This window comes from Melanerpes formicivorus, unplaced genomic scaffold (assembly GCF_026170545.1).
Source record: "Melanerpes formicivorus ecotype bairdi unplaced genomic scaffold, bMelFor1.0.p_v2 SCAF_42, whole genome shotgun sequence".
NCBI classification, from domain to species: Eukaryota; Metazoa; Chordata; class Aves; order Piciformes; family Picidae; genus Melanerpes; species Melanerpes formicivorus.
Window position 1 is genome coordinate 3,364,037 of NW_027142394.1, and position 20,638 is coordinate 3,384,674.

Consider the following 20,638-nt stretch of genomic DNA (forward strand, 5'->3'; position numbering starts at 1 on the left):
ACATAGGCTGGATGCAATGATATTGAAGGTCTCTTCCAACCTGGTTTATTCTATTCTATTTTCCAGATGTTGAGAGGTCAGCAGCCACCTGAGGCCCAACCTTGCTCACCTCTAAGAAGTAGGTAGGTATCACACTTGCAGATACAGAGATCACAGCTTTGTCACTCTGTCCCTCTACAAGTCACTGTTTCATTAGCCATTCCTATGTCTGAAATTAAGCCTGCTACTTAGTGAGGAGGAAAAAACCTCCAACAAAACAAAAAACCACACCACCACCAGAGTCCCCTCTCAGAGATAAATTCAAGCAGAACCTCTGCCAGATCATGTCCAGCTCGTCATTGTAATGCCCTCTCTCATACTCTTGCACTTTGGCATCCATCAAATCCATCCCAAACACATCCAGAGCTCCAGCTCTCCATCATTCCCCTCTCCCTACCAAATCCCCTGCGTTTCTGCCAAGCAGCCTCCCCTCCTCCACTGCCTGCAGTGCTCAGTTAGGGCGAGAGTGCTTTGCTTGGCTTTCCAGCAATTGTGAGAGCCAGACTACTCCATGTGCCAGCTATACATCTCAGGCATGATACATGAACAACATGTCAGGGGGCTGGGTGTACCGTGGCAGCCTGCTCTCACATCCCTGCAGTGCTGCTCAGTGTGCTCCTACATGAAACACACAGAAAACAGCCTCTTAAGGTGTCTTTAGAGGAGGCATGTGAACTTCCAGGAACTTCCACTCTGCAGACACTAAACACGGGCCAAGAATAACGAAGCTTTAAATTTCATTTTCTTTCTCTCCCACCAGCCCTCTACAGTCATAGCCAAAAATTAAGTAGTTTAGCCCTGGAATCAAGTTTGGACAAAACCCCATCCCCTTTAGCTACTAAAACTGCACTCTCTCTTCACTGTCCTCTGATATTCCCAACAGAACGAGACTTTCCTCAGCCCGGGGCAGCAGACATTTCCCCTGCTCGCTCTGCAGAGGAGAGAGACTTCCCATTGAGCTTTTTTTTGCCCACACCAGGCAATCTTTTCCACCGTAGGCAACAGCTACTACACACCCCATTCCTGCCTGATTTCATGCTCCCATTCTATCAGAAAGCACCCTCCTACACGATTCAGAAGGCAGCAACTGCTGTCTGTGAGAATTGCGAGGTTTTAAATTGGAAGAGACCATTACAACCATCTGCTCCGACACTCTGGCCACAGGATCCGGCTTATTTCCTCCAGAACCTTGGATTTGGCTAAACAAGGGGCAGAGCCACCCCAACCCATGGAGTTCAAGAGATGGTCCCCCCCAGGTCTGTTGTCCCATGGTCTGTTAGACGTCAAAAAGTGATCCTGTTGTGGACATTTGGGCCTTTCACTTATACCTGTGGATAGAGAGCTGTTATGGGGAGTGTGGGGTATGTGGGTGGCAAGAAGGTACACACTGCTGCTTAGTACCAGTCACTCTTGCTGCTATGAAGGTACCATTTCCCAGGTTCCTTCTTTTTCATGGCACAGAAAGCTTCCAGGTAAGTAGAAGACTTCAAGAGCTGTTTTCCAAGTGCTCCTTAGACCACGTCCCTTGGCAGCCCATCCAGGTAGACAGGCTGCTCAACACCAGTCCCTGCTTCTTGGGAAGCATCACTGCTCTCACACACAGTGTGCTGGGAGAAGGGACCTCCTAAAGTCTAGGGTAGAGAAGCAAAACTGTCATGCAGCACCAGAGACCTCTTTGGTCACACTTAAAGGCAGTTCAGATATATTTGCTACAGAAGTCATGCACCTGCTAAATTTCACCAAACCATCTGACCTTGGCCATCTCCTGCACTCTGCTCACAGGTCAAACGTGTAAAAATGATCTTCAGCTTGCTACAGAGGTTTGCAGTTTTGGAGGGAAACACTAACAGCAACAACAATGTATGGTGTTCCTCGAAGCTCGTGTTTCGGTTCAGAAAGTTACGCTCATGCTCTCTATAACCCATGGCAATAAGCCAATGGATTATAGAGATAAATAACACCAATGACATCTGAGGGAAGAACTTGTATTCTACTGGTTTCACTGACAGTGGTGAAATGACTTTGAAGAACCTGGTTTGCTTTTTTCTCTGCCTTTTACTCTAGAGGATTCTGCCTCCAGGATTGCAGCAGGGACATAGAATCAATAAAGTTGGAAAAGACCTCAAAGATCATCAAGTCCAACCTGTCACCCAACACCTCATGACTACCAAACCATGGCACCAAGTGCCACCTCCAATCCCCTCTTGAACACCTCCAGGGACAGTGACTCCACCACCTCCCTGGGCAGCCCAATCCAATGGCTAACAACTCTCTGTGAAGAACTTTCTCCTCACCTCCAGACTAAACCTCCCCTGGCACAGCTTGTGACTGTGTCCTCTTGTTCTGGTGCTGCTTGCCTGGGAGAAGAGACCAACCCCCACCTGGCTACAACCTCCCTTCAGGTAGTTGTAGAGAGCAAGAAGGTCTCCCCTGAGCCTCCTCTTCTCCAGGCTACACAACCCCAGCTCCCTCAGCCTCTCCTCACAGGGCTGTGCTCCAAACCCCTCACCAGCTTTGTTGCCCTTCTCTGGACACATTCAAGTGTCTCAATGTCCTTCTTAAATTGAGGGGCCCAGAACTGGACACAGTACTCAAGGTGTGGCCTAACCAGTGCTGAGTACAGGGCAGAATGACCTCCCTGCTCCTGCTGGCCACACTATTCCTGATGCCAGGATGTCATTGGCCTTCTTGGCCACCTGGGCACACTGCTGGCTTATGTTCAGATGGCTGTTAATCAGTACCCCCCAGGTCCCTTTCTGTCTGGATGCTCTCCAGCCACTCTTGACCCCAGCCTGTAGCACTGCATGGGGTTCCTGTGACCAAAGCGCAGCACCCGGCATTTGGACTTGCTGAATGCCATCATGATGGACTCTGCCCATCTGCCCAGGTCCCTCAGTCACCCTCCAAGTGTTTGAGAAAGATATTCTCAAGAAAATAAAGGCAGCCATTATGAAAAGGTGCTTCCAGTCATGGCTCACATGCCATGATCCGCTGAAGTGGTTACTCCACTAACAACTGGGTGGGACAGGTGAGTGTAAGAAGAGATTAACTAAGGCAGGCCCAAGAGTGACTACGTAATTAAGTTTGCAGCTGCAAGGAGCTGTATTTCTTAAACAGATCCTTGGAAACCACAGTTCTTGCTACACCAATTATTTGCTCCAACTGATTACATCGGAAGCGAATTTCATGCTTTGCCACGGGAGACTGAGCCCAGGAGAGAAGGTGGAGCAGATGCAATGGGGAGTTCACAGTCCCCCTGGCTCCCTCACAACAAGCAGGTCTGTCCTGCCCAAGCCCTGATCTTTCCCAACTCCAGGCAGGCTGGATTTCAGTGGTTGCTTTATAAAGAAGAGGCTCCTTGTCAAGGAGATTAATGGACTCGTAAAACCTCCTGGCTAACGATGGCCTCCATGCTATGGGAGGAAACACCAGGAAGAGTCCCACATGACAGTGACAACAGAACTCAGCAACACATACTGTCTTCTTTCTTCCATTTTCTTCTAGTCTGTCTCTCCCTGTAAGACTTGTTCACTGCCATTAAAGCAGTTTCCTCCTGGAGAGGAGGACTTTTCAAAGCAGAGGACACCTGACCCTAGCTACACAACTCAGCGCCCACCCCAAGCACAACCCAGACGTAGCCTTGCAGCCACTGCACCTTGCAAAACAGCCGCACAAATCCAATCTGTTTTTTTTTTCCCCCTGCCTCAGAACACACAAGTTATGCAAGCCTTTCATTAATCACATTTTAAATATGTGGGAGAGAACTCAGCAGTCCTCACATCCACCAACTATGCAACTCTGTTCTCACCTATTCAACATACTCCTACACTGCTGCTTACACAAAACCCAGACGCTATGAGAAAACAGAGAACACAGGGCCACTCATCTTTAGTAACAGTTTTGTCTCTTAGGATCAAATATGGATTAGCTCTATCTTCTCAGTCTCTCCTCCCCACCCCACATGCCTGCAGTATAATTAAACCACTACAAAGAATCAACAGGCAACTACTTGTGTTGGTTTTTCCCCCAAATGAAAGTCAGAGAAGCAATGAACTATCACATGCAATTCCCCACCCTTCTCCGAGCTGCCTACCTCCTTCCAAAATATGAGTCAAGTTTATTCATAATAACGCCCAAGACTAAGAAACCCTTGGTTTGCTAACAGCACCTAACCCCTAAATACAGTGTCAACACCCATCCTGCCTGACAATAAAAGCCTCACACCTCTGAGCTGAGAAGTCAGCTGGCGTGTTCCTATGGAAGCTGCCCTCCATGAGCACTCTGACCACGATTAGTTACTTGGGCTGCATCGGGCGGCACTGAAGCGGCACTGCAACAGCTACTCGCTGCCAACAGGATGTATTACCAGGTTTTAATTACAAGATCCATTTCCATACAATTCCTAAAAACCACTACTACTGCAAAGCCCACCTTAGGCGAAGGGCAGCTGCAGAGCAAAGGCTGACTGTGAAAGGAAAAGTCTTCACATGTCTATACGGTTATAAACCAGGCAATTGCTTAACCAGGAGCCCCATGCTTATTAAACACCACCTACACCAAATGCCAATACTTCTTAAATAATTCTTTCCAGTTCCAAAACTGGATCATCCACATTTGGCAAACCTTGGCTCTGGCAACTGTAAACACTCCAGCCTGAAATTAATAGTTAACAACTGGAGCGAGACTGGGAGCAGCATATCTCCAAGTATGGAGATGAACTTCTGTTTTCACTTGCAGTTTTTAAGAACCAGGTGAGAAAAGAGAGGCTGGCTTGGTGCAGGGACTGAGTTTATTTATGGCAATGATGCAGCATAGGAAGGAGCTCACTTCTTTCGAGGCAAGCACTGACCTCCCAAATAAGCTGAGGAAGGACTTTTTACAAGGGCTTGTAGTGACAGGACATGGGGATGGATTGAAGCTAGAAGAGGAGAGATTTGAATGGATATTAGGAAGAAATTCTTTACAGTGAGGGTGGTGAGACACTGGAACAGGTTGTCCAAGGAGATTGTGGATACCTCCTCTCTCAAAGTGTCCAAGCCAGGCTGAATGAAAAGAATAGAATAGAATTAACCAGGTTGGAAGAGACCTTCAAGATCACTGCATCCAACCCACCATCCAACACCATCTAATCAACTAAACTGTGGCACCAAGCACCCTATCAAGTCTCCTCCTAAACACCTCCAATGATGGTGACTCTACCACCTCCCCAGGCAGACCATCCCAATGGGCAATCACTCTCTCTATGAAGAATTTCTTCCTAACATCCAGTCTAAACCTCCCCTGGCACAGCTTGAGACTGTGTCCTCTTGTTCTGGTGCATTGAGCAATCTGGTCTGGTGGGAGGTGTCCCTGCCCATGGCAGGAGTGTTGGAAGGAGATGATCTTGAAGGTCTCTTCTAACTCAAACCACTCTGTTGGAAAGTTGGAATGTGCTGTGAGTTACAGCAATATTCTGTGAAAAAAATGTTCTGCTCTATTAAAAATTCCTTTTTGAAAGGCATGCTCTGCTTTGTACTTCAGCAGCTGTGGAAGTTTGCTACCAGTTGTAGCCATTGTGAGTTAAGAGCTTACTGAGGAAAACTAAAGTGACGTTTAAGTTGGAGCTCATGTAGTTCAGATTTGGAGCATGAGCCCTATGAGGAGAGGCTGAAGTTGCTTAGCCTGGTGAAGAGGTGGCTCAGAGGAGACCTTATTACTGTCTACAACTACCTTAAGGAAGGTTGTAGCCAGATGGGGGTTGGTCACTTCTCCCAGGCAACCAGCACCAGAACAAGAGGACACAGTCTCAAGCTGTGCTGGGGGCAGTTTAGGCTGGATGTTAGGAAGAAGTTCTTCACAGAAAGAGTTGTTAGCCATTGGAATGTGCTGCCCAGGGAGGTGGTGGAGTCACCATCCCTGGAGGTGTTCAGGAAGAGACTGGATGGGGTGCTTGGTGCCATGGTTTAGTTGATTAGATGGTGTTGGATGATAGGTTGGACTTGATGATTTCAAAGGTCTCTTCCAACCTGGTTAATTCTAATCTCTTCTAATCTTAATCTTTGAATTGATTGTGTGTATTCAGAGGATGAGCAACAGCAACACTTTCGTTTAGTACTTTCAAATTTCCATATTTTTCCAGAGCAAAGCCTCAGGAGTAGAGCTGAAGACCACTCCAGTTTTGAATGAACTGAGTGCTCCCACTTAGACCCATTACCACACATAAAAGAGACATAGGCTCCACAAAATCTGGTTTGCCAAAGACAGCAATGACTTTTCAACACCAACCACTAAAGAAAAATCATGAAACAAATGAGGACAAAAAAACAACCACCAAGAAACAACATCCCAACAAAACACAAACCACCTTTTAAGGTTCTCTTCCAAATGCTGAGAAGCTAGCACTCCAGTCACTACAAAATGTGCAGCCCAACATGACTCATTCACTCAGAAACGACACTGCTAAAAATAAGCAGTGAGCTGCAGGAATATAAACCCTTTGTAATGCCACACGCTTTGGCTAAGGCTTTGCAGGGCTGCCTTAAAGCATGAGCTTTGCATCTGAAGACATTAACACAACAGGTTAACAAGCAATCCAGAGGAAGAGAAGTCACATGCAAGCTACCATTTACCAGATGAACCAGATACCACCTCCTCCTGCCAGGAAGGTGGTGACAGAGACAATCCTCTCTCATCTCATTCGCCACACAGGACTGGAAAGTGAGCTGAATGCTGTCCCTTACATATCAGTTGAAGCAAGCAGAAAGTGTTCTTCCTGCAACACAAAGCCTTACAGAAAAGAACTAGGAGCTCACAGGAAACCTAAGATGGCTTCTGTGAAATAGCTGGTGAAGATGATGCCTGTGAAACCCCAGGGGAAACTCATCAAGACTTTAGGCCATGTGTTTTCATTAAGCCTGAACACCATCTGCATGCAAGGTAACAGATGCCATACAACCCAGTGCATCACCCAGCCTGCCTTGGTCAGTTAAGTAGGTGGCAAGTTTAATTATTCCACATAATGTTCCACAACTGCACACCATCATTGGACTTGATGGTCTCTGAGGTCTCTTCCAACCTTGGTGATTCTATGATTCTGTGATCGTTACACAGGAAAATCTCAGCAGCGTTGAAAAACATTTCAGTGGGTGCTTGGCCAGGTGCCTACAAAAGCACACCAGTTAACAACTTCAACTTGATCCCACTTGTGCCTGCACCAACATTTGCTAGGAATGAAGGGTTAACTTCTCAAACGGCAAAAAGAAGTGGCTGTCTGGTCAGGTGAGCACATCTGCTGTGAAACAAGGACAAGGAGCTGTCAGCACATGGCCACTGTCACAAGGGAAGACAGCAAGCAAGGTTGATCTTGCAACAACTGGAAGCTAAGAGAATTCAGAATGAGTAGAAGCTGGGGGGGGGAGGAAAAAAGAAAGAGTGAGGTTTTAATTTATTTATCATGCTATCACAGCACTGAGGAGCCTTACTTACACAGTATCTGCTTCACTGGGCATAAAGCTTCACTGGACTTTCCCTGGCTGAGGGCCAAACAAGCCATGCATTAAGGTACACCTTAACATTATCCTACTGCATCATGAAAAACAAAGCACAGCCCCAGCCAGAAATGAAGTTATAATCTATTGCTTAAAAAAAAAAAAGAAAAAGAAGATAGATTATGGACTTCATGGCTCTATGCAGAAATATGTCAGGTCAGAGGGAGGTCACACTGCTAGCACAAGTATAAATGCCAGTGCTGCTTTTCCACTCCAAAAGAAGGAATTTACAACATTGTGCACCAGTCAACTAATAAAAACTGGTTTATTTTGGGAAAGACAAACTAGAGTTTCTGCAAAGATCTGCTGGTCATAAGATCTCACACTGCTAACACCTTAAAATGAATTCTTTTAATATGCTGGAGGATTCACATCAGGTAAAAGCCAAAGCCAAGGCCTCCTCTCAGCATAAAAGCTCAGGGGTGATCCATCTAAACATAGGGAGCCCAGACAGCACACCTGAAGAGACCACACACTGGTCAGAAAGGTCCAGGTGTGCACAGTGAGCACCTACTAACTGCAGGCAATGCACACACTAACTTCAGGCTTCTTGGCAATGAGGATCGGTGAGCATCACAGGTACCTGCAGCCTTTCCAAGGGAGGCTTTTTGGTATTGCCAGGTGTTCAAACCAGGCTGAGTACCACAGCATCCTTTTGCCTTCACAAAAAATAAAACCCAATCAGTCCTAACTCAGCCATTCTCATCCTGGAATCTGTGACCCTGTGGGGTCATCCTTTGCAGTGTCTTCAAACAGGTCCCAACACTTTGTTTCTGGTTCAGCCAGTTGGTTGTTTGGCCTCCTGATCTCATGAAATACAAGACAACAAAAGCCAAGGTGTAACCATCCACACACACACAAAAAAAATCAAAGCAGACAGAAACTCTTTGTTCCAAACAAAGCAAGTAAGCAAAAAAAGAGATCCAGGTGTGTACATCAGGCTGCATCACAAAGATTTGTCACTGTTAACTTCAACTCGATCTCAGCTGGCCCAGAGACACATGGAAGCACCACCAGCACTCAAGAAACACTGCACTGTTTGTTGTTTTTATGTTAGCAAGAATACAAGGTCTTTGAAAAACATATTGCCAAAGCCCTCCACATGGGCAACAGGCTTCTGGAAGAGAACTCCAAGTAGTCCCTTTTCCAGTACCTTTGAGGCTTAGCATCTATTTTTATTGGATTATGAATTCTTTCACTCAGGGGACAAGACTCTGCTCCTACAGAACCCTCTCCATATGCAATGGAGAAGAAAAAGAAGTATATGATAACTCAGGAGAACACAAACCTGCTCTGTTTATCAAATACCTGCAGGTCTGCCATACATAACCACCCAACAGCAGTTGTCATCAAGGGAAGGGAATAAACAAGTGAGCAAATGAGCGTGAACCTCATCTAAAGTCATTGAGTGGTTTTGCTGTTTCAGGCAGACTGAAACTGCAGCAGTGCACAGGTCAGCTTCTATCTGACTCAGGCTCAGTGTGTGAGCCCTCAGCTCCAGCACTCAGCTATATTACTGCAGCAACAGGTCACTGGCAGAATAGGTGCCTCTTCTCCTACAGATCATAGAATGGCTTGGTTTGGAAGGGACCTTAAAGACAGTGAAGGTCCAACACCCCCTGTGACAGGCAGGGACACCTCCTACTAGACCAGGCTGCTCAAGGCCCCATTCAACCTGGCTTTGAACACTTTTAGGGTTGGATCCTCCACGACTTCTCTGAGTAACTTGTTCCAGAGCCTCACTACCCTTATGAGGAAGAACTTCTTCCAGAGTTCCAATTTAAATCCACCTTCCTTCCAGTTTGAAGCCATTACCCCTTGCCCCATCCCTCCATGCCCTTGTCAAAAGACCCTCTCCAGCTGTCCTGTAGCCCCCTTCAAACACTGGAAGGCTGCTCTAAGGACTGCCTGGATCCCTTCACTAATACTCAAAACTTTCTTCTTTCATAAAGTTGAGTTTGGAATTTACATTTTGGGGGCAGAAACACAAAGTTCTTGTTAAGTCTCAAGAATCAAAGAAGGACAAACAATCTCCTTTTATTATCTCATTACCTATCAGGCCATGCAACCTCTCCTTACGACAAACAACTTCTACCTCTGAGGGAAGCTGGAGGGAGGAACTCAAACCTTTTGTTTCCTGCATGCTGCATCACACTCCAGGTCATCTGTTGGGTATTTATCTATAGAGACATACCTCAAGGAATGTCAAAGACCAATAAATATTAAAGCAGGGTGGTTTGCTTGCTCAAGCTTTAGCACTGTACTTGGTTACTGGGTCAAATCTCAAAGAGCTGTTCAGCCTGCCAGTGCTAATTCCTCCACAGAGAAAGAAAATGATGATGTAGGTCAAAGTTCATTAGGAGGACATCATCATCTAAATTTTCCAGCTGGGAGTAGCAACAGGAATTTAGATGGAAAAATTTCACACCCTTGTAATGCTTCTTAACAAAGGAGTGGGGGGAAAAAACCCAATTTTGTTACACGAAGAGCTTCACTTGTAGCAACATCAATGAAGGCTGGATCTACAGGGTTTGAAAATTTCATGAGGTTTTTTGTCACTATGATTGAACAGATACTTGGAAGAGCTACTCTTGCATAAAATGCCTAATGGGAGAGAAGTGAAAAGAGCATGTCACTGTAGCAAACATGACTACTAGCAAAGAAAAAACTGCTTTCAAAGCCTCCCCGTGTTATCAGTCTCACTCTGGCAGTCCATACAGACACACACACACACAAAAAGAAGTTAATACTAACAAAAATTGAAAAATTATGCAGCTGATCAGACAAAACTTCCTTGTTTTAAAAAAAGCAAAGCAACTTGCACGTGGGTGTATCATGCAAAGCCTAAATACAGACTGCCAGCGAGTTAAAAGGGTAAATATTGCAATTTCAAGGAGCAAATATTGTAGTTTCTAGGAGGAAGATGGGGAAAAAAAACCCACCACCACACACCCACCAGCCCCCAACCAAAACAAGCTCAATCCACGTTAAAATTTAAACATCTCAGAGCTATACATTAAAAATGCAGAGCAGTACATTTTCAAGTGGGCAGGTTCATTAGGAAAGCCCTGACAGTGCTCTCCTTCAGACTCTGGCTGAATGCGGTGGAACAGCAGCAGAGGACTCTGTCCCCAGCTACACAACCTTTTAAGCTTGCAAGACAAAGGTCAGGAATAGAAATTGCACTTGTATCTAGGGCTGCTGATAATCAAACTCCAGCTTCCCTTCTTCCTTCTCAAGCAATTTGCTGAGTAGATTTCCATACCTACTTCTGGTTAATTGTTCCCTTGGTCTGTGCTGGTTCCCATCATCTCCATCGAGCAGGATTTCTGTCACAATGCAAACTGCAATCACACCCCCCCCCCCCCAAAGAAATCCAAAGTACTATTGACTTGACCCTCCATCAACTGCATAGACCCCCACAACTCTCTGGATAAAAGCCTTCTCCCTGGCAGCGTAAGGATTCTTACTCATTTTGATCTTAAGATGATTTATATTCCTCCTCCTTTTGCCAAAAGCAAGAAAGTGGAAAAAACTCATGAGCAAAGCAGGGAAGATCAGGCCAAATTAGTTGAAATTCTTGTGTCCTGTCTCTTAAACCACTTGGTCTTCAGAACTGCTTTTTACATTACAATAATATTTTTAAAGGCTCTGTTGTAAAAAAATAACTAATAAGTTACTTGAGACAGAGATGAGTCCAGGCATCAAAGCCAGCTCAGGCAGTGCCTCACAAACTCACCATGAGTTTCAGACTGCCTCTTTGGTACTTGGCTGCAGAGACCATGAAGGAAACACCCAGGAGAATCCAACCCTGCCCATCCCAGACTGAGACACTCAGCCTCCTGAAACTGATAGTCTGAAGTAAGGTCCATTACCAGCTATTGCACTTCTCGCAGCCCTGGACAGAGGGGAGACACCGAATCTTCTCACAGCTTCAGGAAGAGATGGGCAAGATGCACCTACCCAGGAGGTAGTTTGTTCAAGATTAACCCTCCACTGTACACCTTTTTCTTTGGATGAAACACAAGCATTGCTGCAATAGCCTTCTATAGTGTCTGAACAACAGGGCACCCAGTTGGCTTCACCAACCCTGCCTGCTTAGAGATGAAGGGGCAAGGACAGCATCATCCCCGGACGGCCTAACATCTTGCGGCACCTTGCGCATTGATGTAACCCTTCAGCCTCACGGCACTGCCATCAAACTTTGCTCGGGGTGACCATTAAATATTTCACAATCAAGAGCAAGGAGATAAGGCTTTACTTCTGCAACTTCCAATCCCTCTGCAAAAGCCTGATACGATCAAATTGCTTCAGTCCAACTGATGCTGAACGCAAGCTATCACTCACTAATCCCTAACGAGGGAGCCAGAGACTCCCATCCCCCCCCATCCTTCTGATGCCTGCCAGCAAGAAGACAGATTTATTTCTTTAGGATTAGCATTTTGCTATTGGAATGACTGGATATACCAGTACTGTTGCAACAAATCAGCATAAACCATAATCTTGTTAGAAGGCTACGGGACAGATTAATCCACTGAAAAATCCAGTTTGTTCCAGGGCAAGCTTTTCTCTAGCTGCAAATACACAGAGGCAGCATCTCAGAGAGCCTTCAGAAAAAACCTGTTTGACCTACTGCAGGGAAGGGGAGCACAAATATTTTAAACAAACACCAAGTGGAATTCTGGTGCCACTGTCATTGATGGTAAATGCTCTGCTGACTTTAGCAACCTCACAGTTTGAACCCTGCCGTCTGGCTTGCTTGGTGTTCATAAGAAAACCAGTGGGAGGAAAAGAAAAAAGAGTAACAACACAGATTTCATCAAGATCTGTTTGTGTTTGTTTCAAGCCTTCAGAACAAACAGCCCCAAATGAGAAACCTTACTTTTCATGAACTCAAGCCAAACAAGCCAAAACACATCTCTCAACACAGACTGCTCTCCACCCCCACACAGGGGGGGAAAAAAAAACCCACCCAAAACAGTCAGTACAACATCATCTTTAACATTTGCATTCCAAAACACAGTAACTTTCTGCTGCTGTCATAATCACTCCTCTTATTAATGTTGAGCATCATCAGATGTAAGTGCAGATTTGCTGTCTCCTCACAACAGATTTAGTTGCAAGACTGAACCAACAGATCAGTTATTCACCATGGGTGCTTACAAACCATCCTAGCAGTCACAGTATCACTAAGGTTGAAAGAGACCTCGAGGATCATCAAGTCCAACCTATCAACACAGACCCCACGACTAGACCATGGCACCAAGTGCCATGTCCAATTCCCTCTTGAACACCTCCAGGGACGGTGACTCCACCACCTCCCCGGGCAGCACATTCAATGGCAGATGACTCGCTCGGTGAAGAACTTCCTCCTCACCTCGAGTCTAAACCTCCCCTGGCACAGCTTGAGACTGTGTCCTCTTGTTCTGGTGCTGGTTGCCTGGGAGAAGAGACCAACCCCTTGCTGGCTACAAACTCCCTTCAGGTAGTTGTAGAGGGCAATGAGGTCACCCCTGAGCCTCCTCTTCTTCAGGCTACACAATCCCAGCTCCCTCAGCCTCTCCTCACAGGGCTGTGCTCAAGACCTCTCCCCAGCCTTGTTGCCCTTCTCTGGACACCTTCAAGTGTTCCGATGTCGTCCTCAAACTGAGGAGCCCAGAACTGGACACAGGACTCAAGGTGTGGCCTAACCAGTGCTGAGTACAGGGCAGAATGACTTCCCTGCTCCTGCTGGCCACACTATTCCTGATGCCAGGATGCCACTGGCCTTCTTGGCCACCTGGGCACACTGCTGGCTCATGTTTAGGCAGCTGTTGATCAGTACCCCCAGGTCCCTCTCTGTTTAGGAGCTCTCCAGCCACTCCGACCCCAGCCTGTAGCTCTGCATGGGATTGCCGTGGCCAAAGTGCAGCACTCGGCACTTGGACTTGTTGAATGCCATCCCATTGGACTCTGCCCATCTGTCCAGTTGGTTGAGGTCCCTCTGCAGAGCCTTTCTACCCTCTAACTGACTAACATCTGCTCCTAACTTGGTGTCATCTGCAAGCTTGCTGATGACTGACTCAACCCCCTCATCCAGATCATCAATGAAGATATTGAACAGGATGGGGCCCAGCACTGATCCCTGGGGGACACCACTGGTGCCTTACCGCCAGCTGGCTGTGGCGCCATTCACCACCACTCTCTGGGCTCAGCCCTCCAGCCAGTTCCTAACCCAGCTCAGAGTGTAGCGGTCCAAGCCACCAGCTGAGAGCTTAGCCAGCAGTTTACTACTCCATACCTCTGCACCACGTTGAATAGTGGCCACTATGTGCCATGAGAACTTCTATGTTAAGGGAAAAATAAATAAATCAACCTTAGAAACACTCAGTTGAAAACAGAGATTCTCATGGAAAAGTCTTCTGGTTTTGAAGTCGCCCAAGTTCACAAATCTGAAGTGTTATGAGTAAAAGCAAAGAAAGCCAACTTCTACCGCACTTAAAGTGATCACAGGTTAGAAATACAGAGGAAGAGAAAGCTCAGTAAGTTTTCAGTGCATGCAAGAGAGGTTCCAGCCTAGTTTAGTGTTACCATAGAGAGGGAGAGAAAGGAATTTTTATGTCTGTCTCATGTTTAGTCTGTTTTCCATTTTGAATTCTCATGGCCAAAGTCTGGGGGGGAAGAAATAGATCTAAAATATTTATCTGCCCTTCACACCAGGTTTGGAAATGAGGAATCCAGAGAGCAGCTTTCATAAGCAGTCTGATAGGTATGGATAAAGAGAATGACAGCACTACCTGCACAAAAGAAAAACACAGCAGTAATGAGACTTCTGGGCAGCCTGCTGCCATCCAAATCAGGCCCTTTAAATGCTTCATTAAGAGAGCTGAGGTTTTGCTTCATTAGAGGCAAGCTTTCCTCATGCTAGAAAGCTCCTGCTCAGACCTATAAATATCAGGAGGTCCACTGCAGGATACATTTCCAAGTGCCTGTTTAGCATCAGGTGCCTAGCTGGAGAAGCTTAGTGCTTCGAGGTGGGAGGTCAGCATTTAGCATTGTACTACATGCTTTCCTGGCTTCCTACTTCCTTCCCAGCATAGATACAGAGTGGTTGCCCTAATTAACAAACCTGAAGGTGGCTGTGCACCTCAGCTGCTGCAGAAGTCACCTATCTCCCCCTGCATGCAGTGGTCGGGAGCCTGATCAGGGAAGCCTGGGTAAAGCTCTCTAGATTCAGGATGCCAATGAAGAAAAAAAATTTAACCCTACCAACTTCATCAATTTAAGACCTAGAATTTGATTCTAGATTGCCCTGGCAGAGAGAAAAGCAGCCTATTCATTCAGACATTTTCTGGGCACAGCATGAGATCCGGGGAGCTCTCATCGACAGTTAGTTATAATTAGATGAGATTTTTAAATAGTATCCAAGTAGACATGCTCAGTCCTCTCATTATATACCCCAAGTCCTAAAGAGACACTATGCTGCTTTGTGTTGCACTGCAGTGATCCCTGTTTGAACTTGGGGCATCTTGGACATGCTCCCAATTAAAGTAGTCCAAGCGCAGGAGCTGCTCGGGCACAGTTTTCTTTGGCTCCGACAGAACTCATCATTACAATTTAATCTGCCTCTGAATTTTTCTGCAGCCTGGGTTAAGGATGGAATAAAAACAGCTAGAAGAGAGCAGGAGTTCAGCTCTGCTCTGAAGTTGGGTTGCCACCTGGCTGCTTGCCCAGTGGCCTGGCCCATCTCCCCATGCCCTCAGAGACCACGCAGGCACTAAGCGATTGTGCACGCTTGGCACTTGCTTCACGGGGCTGCCACAGCCTTTGCCATTTAGCTATCCCCTTGCTACCCCTCCTGCCCAACCTGGAAAAACTCCAGTGTCACCAGCAAGAGGGCAATGCCTCTTCAAACACAGGCTGATCACACACAACCACAACAATTTTGGATGATCAAGGGGAATTAGGCACCTGTTTGGTTTGGGTACATCCTAGGACAGCATCTGAGCAATATGGGCATGCTGACAAGAGGGATGCAGGCAAAGCTGCACCTCATTCTGTTCTGATCAAGAACAGTCCCAATCCTGCAGGCAATATATTTCCATTGTTTTAGAGAAATGTGCACTGAAACTGTAAGGTATAACAAGGTTGGCTTTATTTTTAATAAACCAGAAGTGGTAAGTGAACAGCAGCCCTTCCATGTGATTCCTATTATCTTATTATGGCACAAGAGCAAAATAAACCCCTTCCTGGGAAGGTGAAAGCTGCTCTTGGTGAGAGCACACAGAGCAGAGTGAAGACAAGCCCATCATGCCTCCCTTTCCCCTTGAGGGCACATTTATCTTTGCCCACAGGCCATGTGGTCTTCAGATATTCTGTTATATACATTGACAGGAACCCAAATGTCATTTGACAATGCAAGCCATAAAACATGCAAGAGAAGTGATCTCCTCCAGCTTGCCCTACATTCAGCTGCAGTGGTGTTGCAGCTTTGCTGCAGCCACATCCTGGGTTCAGTGACCACAATAACACACACGTGTAGGTACTCACAGTCTGTATTTGTAAATGGAGCCCTAGCATCTCTGAGTCACATCTGCACCAAGGCTTTCTCTGTCTTTTTGCTCTCAGGATAATCTAGCTTCACATTTGGAGACTGAGAAAGACAAGAAGTCTGACTATAATGAAATTGCATAAATGCAACTCAGGCAAGATCACAGATACCCCCAACATGTGTGGTCACGGCCCTCTTCAAAGAGGAAAAGGTATTTTCATCTCAAATGGACAGCAGCCGGAAGAAAACTCTTAGGAGAGAAGCAGGAATAGCTTCATGGTTTGGAAGCAGGGATTTACATGCAAGAGTCTCCTTCCAGATAGTCAAATCACATAACAAATGGACATGGATTACTCCTTTCTTACAAATACACCATCTCCACTCACTTTCTCTATGTCAAGCAGTCAGTGCTGGTCAACAAAAGGACACACTCCATGCAAAGCCTACCAATACACAGCAGAACTCCCTTTACTGACGCTGAAGCACACAGCACATCAACAGCCAAGTGCAGGACTCCACAGAGGGAGACCCCGTGTTACCTGCACTGATATAAAACCACCTCTCTGCAGCAAAGCCCAGAACAACAGCAGCAACAAGCTGCAGTTCCAGTTTCTGTGTCTGTGAAGAGAAATTTTCAAGTCTCTAGTATGTCTGAAATAACTTTCCCTGCTTGCTTTCTCACCTCTGGTAACACGAGAGCAGCTGCCACTCCTGGTACACGCACAACCAAACATCATCTTGCTGCCTGAACCAAGAAGCATCTTGACTTCTTCCAAGTTGAGGGAAAAGAAGAGGACAAGGAGGAAAAAGACAAGAGCATGGAGCAATGGAGAAGCAGAGTTTGCACAGGAGCCATGAGAATCTGGAGGACAGGACAAGCAGGCAATGTCACAGTAATGCTGGAAGAAGTGAAAGGATGGGATAACAGAAATGAAAGCAACTCATTGCACTCTCAGGCAGTATTGAGTATTTACCTTACTGACCTTGGAAACAACTGCAGATAACTTGCAACACCTACTAGAAGCCTACAAGTGCAGGACACCATCTTGGGGCACAGACTGAATGACACAAACTGGGCCCAAGGGCTCACTGAATCCAACTATGGCCCAAAGGGACCCAGTGAAAGATGCAACAAGAAAGCTGGACAAGAAGAAAAGATCTGGGCTTGTGTGCCTTTTTAACTTTCCCCACCCCTTAAGTAGAAAGTTTCCTTCATCTTCCCACCCCAGTATTGCCTCTTTTATCTCCCAAATGGTCAGGTGCCAGGAAGCATCAACAGCCAGTGCTTGCTTTTAGAAGGGCAAATCAGTAAAACTGTCAGTGGGAACAACAACAAGCTGCAAACAGAAAAACAAACACAGGGGAGGGTGTATCTGAGCATTTGTGGGTTACTTTGAAACAGTTCCTGGAAGTAACTTAGCCCTTGAGTTTTTAGCGTTGACTCTTACAAGCCCAGCTGCAAGGTGAGTGTGCTCTGTCGCAGTCCAGCTTGTGCCAGCATGAGGAGGGGACATGCTTGGGTAAGACCAGAGGACACAATTCTGGGATGACTATGTAGGGTACAGACAGGGCCCTTTCTCCTCTCATACCCCTGGCTCAGGCTTTGGCACAGTCTCTCCCTTCAGGACACAGTGAATAAGCAGTTCAGTGTGGTCCATCCCTAGACTCCCTCCAACCAGCCCACATCCTTCCTGCAATGGGAAACACATCCCCACGCAGCCTGCCTCACACCTTACCTTCAGAGGACACACAGCTCTGTGCAGCAGCCCAGGCCAGGGCTGGTAATCCCCAGCCTGCAGCTACAGCCCCTCAGCTTTCCCTGGAAACCTGCTGCCCTCTGAGCTAGGTCCTCACCTACACCAGGCACAGGTTTTGTCATGAAGGCACAAAGACCACAAGGAGAGCAGCAGGTGGTATGCTGAAGGGGGCTTTTAGTTCATACTCAGCTTTACTGCCCACTCCCCCAACTCTGATTGTAAGCAGAACCCCCCCAACTTCCCCACTGCCACCACTCTGCAGAATGGTTTCTCCTGCTTGCTTCACAAATATGGTTGCAGCACGTTTTGGTTTACATCATATTTACATTTGAGTCACTAAGGTTCAGCCCTGGCACGAGGCAAGTCCAGCACTAACTTCATCAGCTTGAGCACTCAGGCATCTCCCAGCCTCTGAGACTATCTATCTATACACACACACACACACACACATATGATCTTTATTCTTGGTTATTTATAGAAGCCCAGAGACATTAACACCCAGTAGTGTTAATGCCCTGTATAAGCCAAATGTAGTTGCCTCCTTCCCTGTCCACTCTCCTCAATAGATACTCCACCGACATCTTTCTGAAGGCCAAGTTTCTGACCACTCCTTTGCACAAACTGAAAGCCAAAGCAAACTGCAGGACAAGCAGGCTGGACTCCAAGCCCTGCCTGCCCCCAAGAAGGTGTTTCTAATGCCCCAGCACACAGCCAGAAGCCTGATGCACCATGCTGCAGCAGCACAGGAGGTACCAAGACAGAGCAGCTGTTCCTGCTGGTGCAGCACCCCAGCCCAGCGTGCAGGTGCCCTGGCAGAGCAGTGATAGCTGCAGTTCTACACTGATGTGCACACTGCCACACAGGCTGCAAAGCAGAGGTGGCCCCAATCCTCTGCAGGCACACTCTTCACTCTGCTTATACACCTCAGCTTCACATCTCTGTGCCAGCCCTCTTGAGTACAGCTGTGGCTCCAGGTGGAGCTGCAGAGGAGGCAGCTCCACAAGCTTTTCATCCTGTACATGGTATGAAAATCACTGACCACAAATGCTATGCAAAGCTCATTCCAAGGGGAAGCACCATTAAAAGCAACATTTTCAGCCTTGAAATATTGGCTCACTGGGTTTTATGAAGGTTGGTTTTGAGTCATATGCAATCCACATTAAGATGATGAATATTTTCCTATAGGGCAGAGACTTAAGCTTCCCTAATTCAACCAACTTGTTACTCCTAATGCCAAAAGGAAATACAGCAACACCCATGCCCTTCACTGCTGACAAACCACCACTGGAACGACTGGAACACGCTGTAGCTCTTCCCACAACTTCCATCGAATCCTGGGGCACCAGACCACGCTATCCAAATCCTCCAGCACTTCATCCTGGCATACTCCCTGGAGTTGCCTTCGCTGGGCTGCTACAGGGAGTGCCAATCCACGCAATCACCCAAGCCAGGAACACCTAGTTCCAGAACAGCACTTACAAAGTGTAGAACAACAAAACCTTTCTTTTCCTACCAGACTTGTCCCATTCCTTACTACTACATCTTGCAACAGCGGCGTATGATTCATCACACCCCATTTGTTTAAAGATTAGGGGTTCTACCAACTGTTCAAGACACATTCATTCCTTTGATTTGATGTCTATCTTGTGCTTTGTCTGAGAGCAACAGGTAATTTAAATGGGGGGATGGGGGTGGGGAGAATTTAAAGGAATAAATGCCAAGGCATTAAGCTTCCTCTAGGAATATATCCACTGATTTAAAGTTGGATTTAAACCTGAATTCCAATTAGGAAAAGACTAATGGTGTTTCCCCTTCCAATACCTGGAACTAGCTGAATTATCCCAGAAAAGTTTGGCCAGGTATTTACACAAGGGCTTCACCTAAGAGTCAAAACTTTAGCAACTGAAACAGAGAGCTGTGTTTCACACCCTGCATAGGGCAGAAAAGAATAAGAACATTTATTAAGTGTGTTAAGGAATAAGAACAAGGCAAATATCCAGCATCCTAGCAGCCCTACACAATACCAAGGGTCCAGCGTAGTCCCCATGGCATACTGGTTAAAGAACATGTTATTCTGTGTTACATCATTGCCAAGCAGCTCAAAGGAACAATGGATTTTTAGGTATAAACCAGGTACACTGCTGAACTCTTCATCTGCCTCACTGGAAGCCGGTGGTACACCTGGGAATAGGTGTTGCCAAGTTACAGGCCTCCATCTCCAGCAGGGCACAATAATCTTCACAGACACCACTCAGGAGCTGCAGATTTTAAATGAATTAAAAGTGTTTTCACTAAAATGTTTCTGGAACACATCTCTGTCAGAAGGGGAAAAACACCCCAAACCAAACCACCACCACCAAAACAATCTAAACAAAAACCCAGGAGCAGTGGGTAGTGGCAACCTGGCAATTATTTTTTCATTCAGTTGTCTTGATGGAAAGAGCAGACCACAAGATAAAGGAGGAAAGAAGAGGAAGCAAAGAGGAGATGCTTCAGAGATGACACTTCAATGGCAAAGTCCACTGTACAAACAGGTGGAGTTTGAAAGGTGCTCAGCATGTAAGGAAGAAATTAAGTCATAAGGACACAGCACATCTTGAGGATTTTTGCCTTTACATCGGGGCCACTTCTCTGTCTGCCCAGGAGATGAGAACGGTCACCTACCACACCACAGTACAAACCAGATAGCCATACCCAGAGTGGGAAATCAACCAGAGCCATTGCCCAGGTCTGAACATATCTGAAACCCTGTTCTTGGTCCACTCAAAAAGCTCTGTCCTACCCCC

At 46.5% G+C, this 20,638-nt stretch overlaps 1 protein-coding gene across 2 annotated transcripts in view; it reads right to left on the minus strand.

Moving 5' to 3' along the window:
• GAREM1 (GRB2 associated regulator of MAPK1 subtype 1) overlaps positions 1 to 20,638 on the minus strand; it is a 111,851-nt gene that overhangs the window by 85,811 nt on the left and 5,402 nt on the right. The gene's annotated exons all lie outside the window — the stretch shown is intronic.